This window comes from Podarcis erhardii (genome assembly GCF_964252035.2).
Source record: "Podarcis erhardii genome assembly, chromosome: 1".
Taxonomy (NCBI): Eukaryota; Metazoa; Chordata; class Lepidosauria; order Squamata; family Lacertidae; genus Podarcis; species Podarcis erhardii.
This window is the reverse complement of record NC_138497.1, coordinates 2,998,482-3,013,175: the sequence shown is the minus strand read 5'-3', so window position 1 is coordinate 3,013,175 and position 14,694 is coordinate 2,998,482.

Here is a 14,694-nt window from a genome sequence, read left to right as displayed (position 1 = left end):
TTGCTTCTTGATCCTCGACCCCTGACTTGGTGACTCCTTGCTTCTTGATCCTCGACCCCTGACTTCGTGACTCCTTGCTTCTTGATCCTCGGACCCCTGACTTCGTGACTCCTTGCTTCCTGACCCTCGGACCCCTGACTTCGTGACTCCTTGCTTCTTGATCCTCGGACCCCTGACTTCGTGACTCCTTGCTTCTTGATCCTCGGACCCTTGACTTCTTGACTCCTTGCTTCTTGATCCTCAAGAAGTCAAGGGTCTGACTCCTGGCTCTCTGATCCTCAGACTCTTGGCTTCCTGACTCCTGGCTTCTGGACCCCTGTTCCTGCTCCCACCCCGCCATCTTGTCCCCGGTCCTGACGTCTGTCCCCTGCCAGGACTTTGATCGCCCGTGAACCAGACTGTGACACTCTGCTTTGAAACCTCCAAGGAAGGAGAGTCCACCACCCTCTGAGGGAGACTGTTCCACTGTTTTATTCTTTCTGATAGAACTGGGGCAGGCAGAAGGTAGATCTGGAACTCCTGGTGGATCTCTTGAGAGTTTTGCAGCAGATTGGCAAAGATTCCTAATTAGTTAACAAGAGGAACCATAGACCCCACCCCCTGTTGAAATGACAGAAAAGTGGGGTAGCCAGTAATGGATTGCTTCTGTAGAAAGAATGTAAGCTCTATTCTGCTGTGGCACTCAAAACAAATTCCTGGTCTCCTAATTCTTTAATACTATATTTTGCATTAGGTTGTTGAATTTTGGGGTTCTAGTGAAAAACAAAGTCGATCCCGCAAGTCTGAAGTCCGCCCATCCCTGCCCAAGAAGACGAGCCCCACAAATCTTCACAACTCCCAATGAAATCCCAGGAGAACTTATTATTAGATGTTTCAACTACCATCCACCTCCCTCCTCCACCCCTTTGTATTGGCCCAGAGAATGGGATAAATTACTCTTGGACTACAGTATGAAACCCAAGAAAACTTGTCTGTGGGTGATTAATGGCTCCATCTTTTAGAGCTGGCTTGAATTCCACAGCTATTAATTTGGGCTGCTGCGGCTGGCTCCAAAATCCAGGTTCAGCCTTCTCCCTGCCTCTCAGATCTTGCAGCTTGAAGAATGATGGGTTTGCTGTTCCTTACACTGTCAATCTCTGAGGGGAAAGCATTACTCCTTTTTCTTTCTTCTGATGGGAGAGGGAGGCATGAGCCAGATTCAGCCGGGTTCCAATTAGACTCTCAGTATTTCTCAAACCAGTGCTTGGGGCTGTGAGTGCATGTGGCCTCCAGCCACACAGAGAGCTCTTGAGGGGCTTCACACACACACACACACACACACACACACACACACAACTGCAACTCGCCAGAAAAGGTATTCTGCTGAATTACCGAGTGATGGATGCTCAGCAGAAGTCTAGCGATTATCTCCCAGCTGAGAGGCATGATTCAACTCAACTTTGCCATTTTTAGACATTAGAAAATGATCTGGTCTGAATTAAATCCAGACAACAGTAAACAGCGGTGGGATGGGGGACAGGGGAGAGTTCTGAGGTCCTTGTGTTCATCTGAGGGGAAGCATGCCATAAGAAGGCTTGGAACTCTCACATTCCTGCATTGCTAGGGGTCAGAATGGATGACCCTTAGGGTCCCTTCCAGCTGTACAATTCTATGGTTCTATGAGCCAACTCTGGTTTATTTTAATTTGTGCAAGCTGCCTTGAATCCTGGTCTGGGAAAAAGGTGGGATATAGATAAATATAATATCAATTGCAATAACAAATACAGTCATACCTCTTCTTGCGAATGCTTCATGTTGCGTTTTTCGGGTTATGAACGTGGCAAACCCAGAAGTGTTTACCTCTGGGCTTCGCCACTCATGCAGAAGTGTTCTGTGCAGTTCGCGCATGTGCAGAAGCGCTCTATCACGCTTCACACATGCGCAGAAGCCCCTTTTCGGGGTGTAAACGGCATCCTGGAACAGATCGTGTCCGCAACCAGAGGAACCACTGTAATAATAAAAACCACAGTTTAATGAGCCCCAGGCAGGGTGTCAGCTGTTAATTACAATACCAGCTTGTTTTTTGTTTTTTGCCCAATGAGGAGGTAGGTTCTGCATATCTAGGGTGTGAGTCATTTCGCTGTATAGCCGAGCCATGTCTGTAGGACTCTGAGGAAGTGCGTTAGCATTGTGTTCTCATGAAATCTGGTCCTTCTGTGTTAACAACTGGGCAGGAATAACTATTGTATCTTGTGGCAGCTCCGATTTGCTCCGCAGCTTTGGCAGTGATATGTGATGCGAGATGATCATTTCAGCTTCAAGATTACTAGAAATCAATGGACCTGTCATATCTGCTTGCTGACGGGTTGTGCCAAACAGTCTTCCGAGTTGCTCCGGGAAATGGAAAAAGACCCTATTAAATTGCTAACAAGCTGACAGGTCCGGACCAAGTGAGAGCATCCCTCGATGCGAGTGAAAACTTAACGGCGCCTCTCAAGACTTTTTGGAGGGAATCAGGAAGCATAACAGAAGTGCCCGTCTTGCTTGTGAAATCAATTACACACAACGTGATCCGGCCATAGCCTGCAATGTCCTTTATAGCATTGTTTGGAGACCGTGGGTTTCTCGGTCGAGGGGTTCGGCTGCACCAGGAGGAGGATTCGGGCGGAAATCGCCAGGGTCTGCTTCCAAACGAGGAAAAGCTTAATAGCACAGCAGGTGTAATGGCATGTATTATGGCTGGAGGTAAATGCCTTTGCTTTTTAAGAATGAAATGTAGCTCAACAGAATCCCCTTTTGATGCCTCCTGCATCTCCTGCGTGCACATAGCAACTGCAAACAAGGTAGCAACAAGGACAGTTTTTCTACCACATTAATTTTTGGAGTCTGAGGACACCACACCTCCCAAGATTGCAGCAAACTTGGTAATTTAGGTTGTTGGGGTGGGCTGAAGGGGAACAGGCAGCAGCAAAAGAGAGCCAGTGTGGTGTAGTGGTTAAGAGCCGTGGACTCGTAATCTGGGGAACTGGGTTCGCTTCCCCACTTCTCCACATGCAGCTGCTGGGTGACCTTGGGCCAGTCACACTTCTCTGAAGTCTCTCAGCCCCACTCACCTCACAGAGTGTTTGTTGTGGGGGAGGAAGGGAAAAGGGAGATTGTTAGCCGCTTTGAGACTCCTTAAAGGGAGTGAAAGGCGGGATATCAAATCCAGGGGGTCCCCAGTACAGTCACTGTCCTCCTCCAATATTTCTGTTGCTTTCTACTATACGCCAGACCTATATGGTTCTACCCATGAAGCTTAGATTGGGAATGAGAACCCTGTGGTTCTTCAAGGGGTTGGACACCAGTTCCCATCAGCCCCAGCCAGCATGACCAATAATGATTAATCTGGAACGTGTCCAGAGGAGGGCAACCAAAATGGTCAAAGGCCTGGAAACGATGCCTTATGAGGAACAGCTAAGGGAGCTGGGCATGTTTAGCCTGGAGAAGAGGAGGTTAAGGGGTGATATGATAGCCATGTTCAAATATATAAAAGGATGTCACATAGAGGAGGGAGAAATGTTGTTTTCTGCTGCTCCAGAGAAGCGGACACAGAGCAATGGTTCCAAACTACAAGAAAGAAGATTCCACCTAAACATTAGGAAGAACTTCCTGACAGTAAGAGCTGTTGGACAGTGGAATTTGCTGCCAAGGAGTGTGGTGGAGTCTCCTTCTTTGGAGGTCTTTAAGCAGAGGCTTGACAACCCTATGTCAGGAGTGCTCTGATGGTGTTTCCTGCTTGGCAGGGGGTTGGACTCGATGGCCCTTGTGGTCTCTTCCAACTCTATGATTCTATGATTCTATGATGCAAACTGTAGTCCAACCATAAGTGGAGGGCTACAGGTTAGGGCTGTGCATGGACCCCCACTGATCTGGCCTTGGAACACCGATCTGTAGCCCCCAGATCAGGGCAGTTCACTGTAGTGCAGCCAATTCCATGCAGAGTTAAGTCAACATCCATCAACTGACAGGTGCCAATTTCAGGCTGGGATTGGCTGCATGTGAGCAAATCTGTAGCACTGCCTATCCCAACTGGCTTGCTCTTGGCACCAATCATCTGATTGGCCCTGACAGCAAGCCTCACTCTGAATCATAGAATCATTGAAGAGTAGAGTTGGAGCGGACGCTAAGGGAAATCTAGTCCAACCTCCTGCGATGCAGGAATCTCAACTAAAGAATCATTGACCAGTTGGCCACCCAGTCACTGTTTAAGAACCTCCAAGGAAGGAGAGTCCACCACTTTCCAAGGGAGTCCATTCCACGGTCCAACAGCTCTTACCATCAGAAAGTTCTTCCTAATGTTTAGTCAGAATCTTCTTTCTTGAAATTTGGGCCCTGCCCTATGGTAGACCCTCAGATACCTGAATGTCACCTCTCTGTCTTTTCTTTTCTAGTTTGGTTGTTGTTGTTGTTTAGTCATTTAGTCATGTCTGACTCTTCGTGACCCCATGGACCAGAGCACGCCAGGCACTCCTGTCTTCCACTGCCTCCTGCAGTTTGGTCAAACTCATGCTGGTCCCTTCGAGAACACTGTCCCACCATCTCGTCCTCTGTCGTCCCCTTCTCCTTGTGCCCTCCATCTTTCCCAGCATCAGGGTCTTTTCCAGGGAGTCTTCTCTTCTCATGAGGTGGCCAAAGTATTGGAGCCTCAGCTTCAGGATCTGTCCTTCCAGGATCTGTATCTTAGTTGGTTTCTAAGTATAACCAACTCCCTAAACCAGGGGTCAGCAAACTTTTTCAGCAGGGGGCCGGTCCACTGTCCCTCAGAACTTGTGGGGGAAAAAATATGAACAAATTCCTATGCCCCACAAATAACCCAGAGATGCATTTGAAATAAAAGCACACATTCTACTCATGTAAAAACACCAGGCAGGTCCCACAAAGAACCCAGAGATGCATTTGAAATAAAAGCACACATTCTACTCATGTCAAAACACGCTGATTCCCGGACCGTCCGCGGGCCGGATTGAGTAGGCGATTGGGCCAGATCCGGCCCCCAGGTCTTAGTTGCCTACCCATGCCCTGGCCTAAACCATTCCTCATAAGTCTTGCTTTCCTTTATCATAAACTGGGGTGCACAGAACTGGACATAGGACCCCAGGTGACATCTGACCAAGGTGGGTTAGAGCAAGTCCTACGACTTCCCTTGTCAGTGGACATTTAGGGAGTGCCCTGGCAGCAGCTTATTCACCTGCCCCTCACCTGACTTCACCTGCAAGGTCAGGTGAGGGGCAAGTGGGGCGTGTTTTGGGGAAAACAGCATCCTGGTGCCCAACTGGAACTTGCACTGGGCCAAATTAATAGGCAGTGGTTTCTCAAACGAACTTTCCACTTAGATAAAAAAACAACAAAAAACCCAACACTCAGCCAACCGACACTTTTGAAATTCAAATGACTTGCTGTAACAGCTTTATTAAAATACTGCTTTCGTGTGTGTGCTTTTAGAAAAGGAAACCTAACTGTGTTACCAAATGCCTCGAAGAATAAGGCTGCATTCTTGAGGCTTCCCTGTTAAAACTTGATAATGGTATCAGTCTTCATTTAACAAGAAATGTCTGCAAAAAAAGAGAAACAATAAAAACATTAATTTCCCATTACGCTCGGCAATGACTTGATCGAATCCCCTTTGGTCCTGAAAACGGATATTAGGGAAGACAATATATTATGATTATTGCAACACCTGCATTTTTGAAACTCAATCTGCAGCCACCAGCCCTCCAATAAGGCGGCAGGCAGGCTGAGCCAGTCAGGTCCATTTTTCTTTTGTCTTGGAAGCTGTTCCAAATGGGCCAATTCTTATCTGCAGCTCCCCTCATTAAGGTGTCATTTAAAACCTCCGTGGTGCTCTTGACAGGTTTATGCCTCCCGGCAGATTAAATGATGAAAGATAAATGTATTCTTGAGCTTTCAGAGATGATTTTAGTATCAAAAGAAAGCGCAGTTGAAGAGTAGAAAAACACTGTGTTGCTCCATCACTGGAGAAAGCCCATGAGATAGCAGGTCAGAGGAGGGGTATCACTAGCCAGCTACCTGGAGTTGCCATTGAGGAGCGTACCTGGGACATTCTGGTTGCAAAGGAGATACTCCGTCCTTGAGCTACAAAGCCACTTCCGCCCTGCAGAGGAGGTGGGATTGCGGGCGTCACGGCCCTAGCCCCCGCGCGATTGGGAGAATCCCCGGCCACATCACCCCCTGGCCAGCCAATCGGCTGCCTTTGGGGGCATGGCTTGCCCAATTTAAACGCAGGCGCAGCCGGGGATTTCCCTCTTTTCCCTTATACCAGCTGTTCCTGTTTCCCACCTTCTCACCCTTTAAGGTTTTCGTTCCTTGACCTTGCTATGGACCTTGGTTGGTCGCCATTGAGGGCCTGGTAGGAATTTTTCCACTTGGCAAATTAGCACCAGCCACTTGGTTTTCGCCTAAAGGTAAAGGTAAAGGTAAAGGGACCCCTGACCATTAGGTCCAGTCATGGCCGACTCTGGGGTTGCAGTGCTCATCTCACTTTATTGGCCGAGGCAGCCAGCATACAGCTTCCGGGTCATGTGGCCAGCATGACTAAGCCGCTTCTGGCGAACCAGAGCAGTGCACAGAAACACTGTTTACCTTCCCGCCGGAGTGGTACCTATTTATCTACTTGCACTTTGACATGCTTTTGAACTGCTAGGTTGGTAGGAGCAGGGACCGAGAAACGGGAGCTCACCCCGTTGTGGGGATTCCAACCGCCGACCTTCTGATTGGCAAGTCATCACAACTTTCTTAGTATAGATGGAAGAGGGGAGGAACTGCCATCACCTGCCCCGCAGTGGCCCAGTCCGAAGCCTATGGAGGTGAGGGCCTAAGGCACGGCCCCTACTGGTGACTCCAGGGGAGTTCCTAGTTGATGTGCATCAGCAGGACTCCCCCTGCTGGTGGTTAACCCTTCCCGGACTTCAAGCAGACGGGCTGGAGTTGTATATAGTTGGTTAGGACCAATGCCTAAGCCAATACCGCTCATCACCTGTAACCAATAAAGTTGTGGCCTTTTTTAGCCCATTAACCTTAATATTTGTGTCATGTGTCATTATTTCCTCTGGGGGCTGGAAACTCGCCACGAAATGCTTCTGTTCACACCTGTACTAGCAGTTGGTACTTCTGGGAGGTTGGGGAAGAGAGTCAACCATCATTTTCCCATCTGGCATTTGCTTTTGCTGCTGCCAGCTTCCTCTGGAATAAGGATATGGCAGCCATCTCTGTGTCACGCACTCCTCCCCCTGAACTGTATTTAAGCCAGGCTCCTTGCAGAGCAGCAAGACCCGTGCCAGAAATGTTATTGTCAGCTAGTTGTTGCTTTGCTAGCAATGTTTTACTGGTTGCAGTTGTTTCACCGATGAAAAGGACACAACAAGATCCTCTCTCACCATTATATCTTAACTTTCATCCCCTACAGAGGAAGGTGTGCCCTCCCAGCTCTCACCTGAGCTCACCCTTCCTTCGTCACAGCCTCTGACCCTGGGAGATCTCCTCTTATCCGCCTCTCTTGAGGGGCCCTCAAAATCTCCTTCCCCTTCATTTGTATAAAGTTCTTGCCAAAGTGCAAGGAGAGAGAATATAAGAAGAATAAACTACCAAAGGAGAGAAAGAGAGAGAGAGAGAAAAGAATATACGCAACGGACAGATGGATAGCTGGAGGTCTTTTTATTGATGATTTGTTAATTATTCTATATGATTTATGCTATAGTTGCTTTATTATGTTATTTCATGTTGTTGTTATCCATTGTAAGCCTAAGAACAGAAGGCTGATCACTGAAGAATGGATGCTTTTGAATTCTGGTGCTGGAGGAGACTCTTGAGAGTCCCATGGACTGCAAGAAGATCCAACCTCTCCATTCTGAAGGAAATAGCCCTGAGTGCTCACTGGAAGGACAGATCCTGAAGCTGATGCTCCAATACTTTGGCCACCTCATGAGAAGAGAAGACTCCCTGGAAACGACCCTGATGTTGGGAAAGATGGAGGGCACAAGGAGAAGGGGACGACAGAGGACGAGATGGTGGGACAGTGTTCTCAAAGCTACAAACATGAGCCTGACCAAACTGCGGGAGGCAGTGGAAGACAGGAGTGCCTGGCGTGCTCTGGTCCAGGGGGTCACGAAGAGTCGGACACGACTAAACGACTAAACAACAACAAACAAGCCGAAGATCCAGGACAAAGCATCACCATTCCAAAATTCTTTGAAATCCCAGTAATGTCTGGGAAAATCCAGTCATATGGCAGCCCTTTGCCCCACCATGTCAGCTCTTCATATCCTCCAACATTTCTCCAATGAAAACAGGGATGTCCTATTAAATAACAACAACAACAACAACAACAACAACAACAACAACAGCAACAATAATAATTTGATTATGGGTTCTAGCCTGCGCATCCAACTGGGTTGCCCAAGCCACTCTGGGTGACTTTCAACATACTGAAAAACATAATAAACATTAAACATTTAAAAACATTTTAAAAACTTCCCTCGGGGGCACATACCTCCCTACTCTTCAACATTTTCCCAATGAAAATAGGAGCGTCCTAAGTAAAACCAGGACATTATGGGATCAAATCAGAAACCGGGACGGCTTCTCTACATCCTGGAAAACAGGGACACTTGGCGGGTTTGAGCTCTTGACAGCTGCCCCCTGAGAAGACCTCCTTATCCCCATGGCCCGTCATGTGACCTTATGCATGGGAAGCTTTTGCCTTCCTCACCCTTACGCAGAAGTGGCTGGCTAGATCCATCATGCTGTAAGTGAGCCGCATGAGCTAAAAAGCCAGGCCAGCAATCACTCCTGGTCCCTGAGGCTTCCACTTAGCTGAATATCTCCAGCATCTAATCCAGCCATTGCCCCCCTAACTAGAAACTGCAGTTTGTTCGTTTTCTGGTTTAAAATGCTTCCCACTGTGTTTGTGGTTACAGTGCAGAATTCAGTGGCGTAGCGTGGGGGGTGCAGGGGGGGCCGGCCGCACCGGCCGCAACATCTGGGGGTTAGGGTTAGGGGGCTCAAATCCATGGGTTAGGAGGCGCAAATCCACGGGTTAGGGGGTGCAAATTACTTGCCTTGCCCTGGGTGCTGACAACCCACGCTGCGCCACTGGCAGAATTAAAGAATCTCTAGGAACGAAAGAGGAAAATAAGAGTCCTTTGCGTTTGCGGGGTCAGAAGGAATCTTAAGACCCTCTCTCTCTCTCTCTCTCTCTCTCTCTCTCTCTCTCTCTCTCTCTCTCTCCCCTCTATGTTTGCATATATCCCAGTTTCCCACCCTGCTTGAAACTGTTGGCTCCATACGGAGAGATGCAGAAATGGCCTTCCTTTCATCTACCTCCAGCTGAGGCTGTTGTTGCTTAGAAAGGCTCAGCATCCTTTCAAGCGCTGTTGTGAAAATCAGGATGATTCCCTCTCCCCCAGGCTCTTGCAGGAAAGCAGAAGCAAGGGTCCAAGGGCCCGGTGCCCCCAGTGGAGTAATAAATGCAAATTACTGCAACATTCAGCATGTACGGGGAGGTAAGCTGGCGAGGGGAGGAGAGCAGAGGCAGGAACTAGGTTTGGGAAGGGATGCAGCACCTAGGAGAGTTTTCAGTGCAGCATTTATATTTTATAAGCTGCTTATTTACTGCAGATTCTGCAGATTGGCCCACTATTACTATTTTGTAGACTCACCCCATTGCTCTTCCTCTGAGGAGGGAGAAGTTGTTCTTCTAGGGTTGCCACCAAACGTGGAAGCGAGGATTCATTGCAAAGGGCCTGCTGTGTGCATGAACAGGGCTTCAATTTCATTATTTACTTAAGTAGATTCAGGACAGATTCAGGAAAGTAGCTCTTCACATAGTGCAGAGTTAAACTACGGAACTCCCTCCCACAGGAAGAATGGTGGTCGCCAACCTGTTGTTGTTTAGTCGTTTAGTCATGTCCGACTCTTCGTGACCCCCTGGACCAGTGCACGCCAGGCCCTCCTGCTGGTAGCTACTCATGCTGGTAGCTTCGAGAACACTGTCCCACCATCTCGTCCTCTGTCGTCCCCTTCTCCTTGCGCCCTCCATCTTTCCCAACATCAGGGTCTTTTCCAGGGAGTCTTCTCTTCTCATGAGGTGGCCAAAGTCTTGGAGCCTCAGCTTCAGGATCTGTCCTTCCAGTGAGCACTCAGGGCTGATTTCCTTCAGAATGGAGAGGTTTGATCTTCTTGCAGTCCAACCTAGATGGCTTTAAAAGAGGATTAGGCAAATTCATGGAGGAGAGGGCTATTGATGGCTAGTAGTCATGAAGGCTTTGCTCTGGATATCCGCTTCTTGAACCCACAGGAAGAGACAGACGGATACCAACAGGCCAATGTCGAGAGAAGCATGAGCTCAGAGGACAATTAGCAAGTCATGTAACTCTTTCACAGTAGCTTATAGAGTAGAGGATTCCCATGGATTTTCCCTTTGGAGCCTTTCAGCTTGATGATATGGTGGAATGTCAAGGGATCAGCTCCTCACTTACGACTGATACAACGCGCGGCAGCTTTCTGGTTTCCTTATTTGCCAAGAGAGAGACGCGCCAGCTTTGCCTGTTTGCAGTGATAGTTTAGTCTTGATGGGACTCGGCTGGTATCTGAGCGGCGTTTCGGGAAGCAATGAAAATAATCTCTGCTGTCCTGGTGTCTGAGAAGCGGTGTGTGTTCCGGTGGGGAATCTGGTAGTTTCCCTAGCTCTGAACATCGCTGCCTGGCTTTTCAGTCCATGCTGGGTCTCAACAGCAGCTTCACAAGCCACCCACAGCTCAGGAGGGAAATGAGGGCAGCCGAAAGCACAGAGGGGGGAGTTGTGGGAAGAGGCAGGAAAGCAAGCCGGAAGCCAAGCTTGCCTCATCGCAGCAAGAAAGCGAGAGCTAATCCTCGGAGTCACCGAGATTTAAAGCTGTGGTTTTAGCTGTGATTCCTTCATTGCAGGGACATGGACTAGGTGACGCTTCCAACTCTACAATTCTATGAGTCTATGGTTCATTGGAGGCATTTAAGCAGAATTCAGATGGCCGTCAGGGGTTCTTTTGCTATAATTCCTGCCTTGCGGGGTTGAGCTAGATGACCCCTTGGGCTCCCTTGCAACTCTACAATGATATGGTTTTAAAGCACTTGAACCTAAGAAGGGTCTGGCTGCTGGATGAGATGAAAGGAGGCCCATCTAGTCCACCACTGTTTATCGCCAGTGACTATTCAGAGGTGTCCTTTTTACTGACACTGGAAGCAGAACTGAGCAGAAGGGCTGCAGCTCAGTGGTAGAGCCCCTGCCTTGCATTCAAAAGGTCCCAGGTGTGAATCCCTCACAGCATCTCCACACAGGGCTGGGAGATTGAAGGAATGGGTTTCCCAAACCCAAAACTGACTGTGCAGGCAGTTTGAAACTGCACCAAAATCCCTATTTTTCCTTAGCTAAAATGCATAAACTTGAGCTCTTGAGCCAAAACCCAGCTGTACAAACAAGTGCTCAGAGCCCTCTCCTTTATCAGTTTGTGACGGCAAGAATGGCCTTGACTGTACCAGTAGAACAGGGAAGACACGTCTGTGCCTTATCTTACGTCCTGACCACAAAGATGCACAGACCTAGTCTGGAAACAGCGCCAGAGTGTGTTCCTGGATTTGGTGACCTCTTGCTCCAATATAAGAGTAGGAACAGGAAGATCCTTTTATGGTCAGAAGTATAGGAAGGAATACCCTTTTATGGTTAAGAATACCGGAGCAGGAACATATGTGATGTCAACCTGCGTGTATAGGCTGACGTGGTTGGATTCCTGGGGAAGGGGGGAGAGGGTGCCTGGAGGTTATATATACTGCATGAAATTTCTCATTTCCTTGGACTTGCTGTGGACACACCACGCAGGTGCCTTTCTGCTGTTCCAGAGAGCAGAAATAAAGAACTCTTTCTCTGAACCAACCCTCGGTGACATTTGATTTCCTTCCTCGTTTCCAGGAGCAACGCAGACCCAATCGGTGAACTCCAATAAGGCTACAAGATAACCCTCTCTGAAACCCTGTGAAGCTGGAAGGTGTGCAGAGGAGGACGACCAAGAGGACTAAGGGTCTGGAAAACAAGCCATATGAGGAACGGTTGAAGGAACTGGAAATGTTTAGTGCCTGGCGAAGAAGAAGAAGAAGAAGAAGAAGAAGAAGAAGAAGAAGAAGAAGAAGAAGACAAAGAGTTTGGATTTGATTTGATATCCCGCTTTATCACTACCCGAAGGAGTCTCAAAGCGGCTAACATTCTCCTTTCCTTTCCTGCCCCACAACAAACACTCTGTGAGGTGAGTGGGGCTGAGAGACTTCAGAGAAGTGTGACTAGCCCAAGGTCACCCAGCAGCTGCATGTGGAGGAGCAGGGAAGTGAACCTGGTTCACCAGATTACGAGTCCACTGCTCTTAACCACTACACCACACTGGAGAAGAGGAGATTGAGAGCAGACACGAGAGCCATCTAAATATCTCAAGGTTTGTCACATGGAAGCTTGTTTTCTCCTGCTCTGGAGGGTAGTATTCAAACCATTGGCTGCAAGTTACAAGACAGGAGATTCCAACTCAACATTAGGAAGAACTTCCTGACGGGAAGAGCCATTCAATGGTGGGACGGTCTCCCTTGGGAGGTGGTGTCCTCTCCTTCCTTGGAGGTTTTCAAGCAGAGGTTGGGTGGCCATCTGTCAGGGATGCTTGAGCTGAGATTCCTGTATTGCAGGGGTTAGACTAGATGACCCTTGGGGTCCCTTCCAACTCTACAATTCCATGAGTCAATGACTCATTGGAGGTTTTTAAGCAGAGACTGGATGGCCACCTGTCAAAGGTTCTTTAGCTGCAATTCCTGCATTGCAGGGGGTAATAATAATAATAATAATAATAATAATAATAATAATAATAGTAATAGTTTATTATTTATACCCCACCCATCTGGCTGGGTTTCCCCAGCCACTCTGAGCGGCTTCCAATAAAACACTAAAATACAATAACCTATTAAACATTAAAAGCTTCCCTAAACAGGGCTGCCTTCAGATGTCTTCTAAAAGTCTGGTAGTTGTTGTTCTCTTTGACATCTGGTGGGAGGGAGTTCCACAGGGCGGGTGCCACCACCGAGAAGGCCCTCTGCCTGGTTCCCTGTAAGAAGAAGAAGAAGAGTTTGGATTTGATATCCCGCCTTTCACTCCCTTTTAGGAGTCTCAAAGCGGCTAACATTCTCCTTTCCCTTCCTCCCCCACAACAAACACTCTGTGAGGTGAGTGGGGCTGAGAGACTTCAGAGAAGTGTGACTGGCCCAAGGTCACCCAGCAGCTGCATGTGGAGGAGCGGAGACTCGAACCCGGTTCCCCAGATTAGGAGACTACCGCTCTTAACCACTACACCACACTGGCTCCTCACAATGAGGGCACCGCCAGAAGGCCCTCAGAGCTGGACCTCAGTGTCTGGGTAGAACGATGGGGGTGGAGACGCTCCTTCAGTTGGGTTGGACTAGATGACCTTCCAACTCTACTATGACTCTCTTCTCTGGCTCCCCCTACAGCTGTTCTCCACTCATTAATCATCCATTTGGAAATGCAATTCTCGCTTGCATGATGAGCCTGTCATGGTTATCCATCGTTTGGCTTCCTTGGCACTGCCTGCTCAGGACATCCCTTACTTAATGTGACAGGTACAATAACCCGTCAAGAGAAGAGGGTCATTCTCCCGAGATGATTTAGCCATGTTGTACTTAGTAGTAAATGACCTTCTCTCTCTCTCTCTCTCTCTCTCTCTCTCCCTCTCCCTCTCCTTTTCCTTCTCCCTCTGATCTGTGGCTGAAGGTTAGCGCATGTCAAATATGTTTCCTGACAGTGTTTGCAGTTACTAAATTAACTCAAGAATTAGCGAGGGAGTGAGGGGCACTCCTACTGACATTTAATACGCTCCCAATCCGAATGTCCTTCTTCGGGAACAATGTTTTCATTTTGTTTCTTGGTTGATGTCCCACAGTGCATTCATACTGGGACATCTTGACAGATGCAACTCTGGGGTAACAGTTGACGTCTCACTGCAATCTTATAAAGCAAGGAGAAAAACACTGTTTCCCCACAAAATCTTTTCTGTCTCTCGTTGTAAATGAAATATACTCGGAGTCGCGTAGTGATTTCATGCTCTTTATTGCCGCTCGTAAAACAGTGGATGACACCTCCCCACCCCCAAATCTCAGGCTTTCTATACATTATTTACACAATGGGTCCCGTCTGATTTGCTGGTTCTGCTTCCCTCCTGGAGCCTGATTGGTCTTTTCCTACCTGCCCATTCTAGGATCCTACCTGCCTTTTGTTAAAAGACGCCTGCTTCTTGGGAGAAAAGCAATGACAAACCTAGACAGCATCTTAAAAAGTAGAGACATCACCTTGCCGACAAAGGCCTGTATAGTGAAAGCTATGGTTTCCCCAGTAGTGATGTATGGAAGTGAGAGCTGGACCATAAAGAAGGCTGATCGCCAAAGAATGGATGCTTTTGAATTCTGGTGCTGGAGGAGACTCTTGAGAGTCCCATGGACTGCAAGAAGATCCAACCTTTCCATTCTTAAGGAAATCAGCCCTGAGTGCTCACTGGAAGGACAGATCCTGAAGCTGAGGCTCCAAGACTTTGGCCACCTCATGAGAAGAGAAGACTCCCTGGAAAAGACCCTGATGTT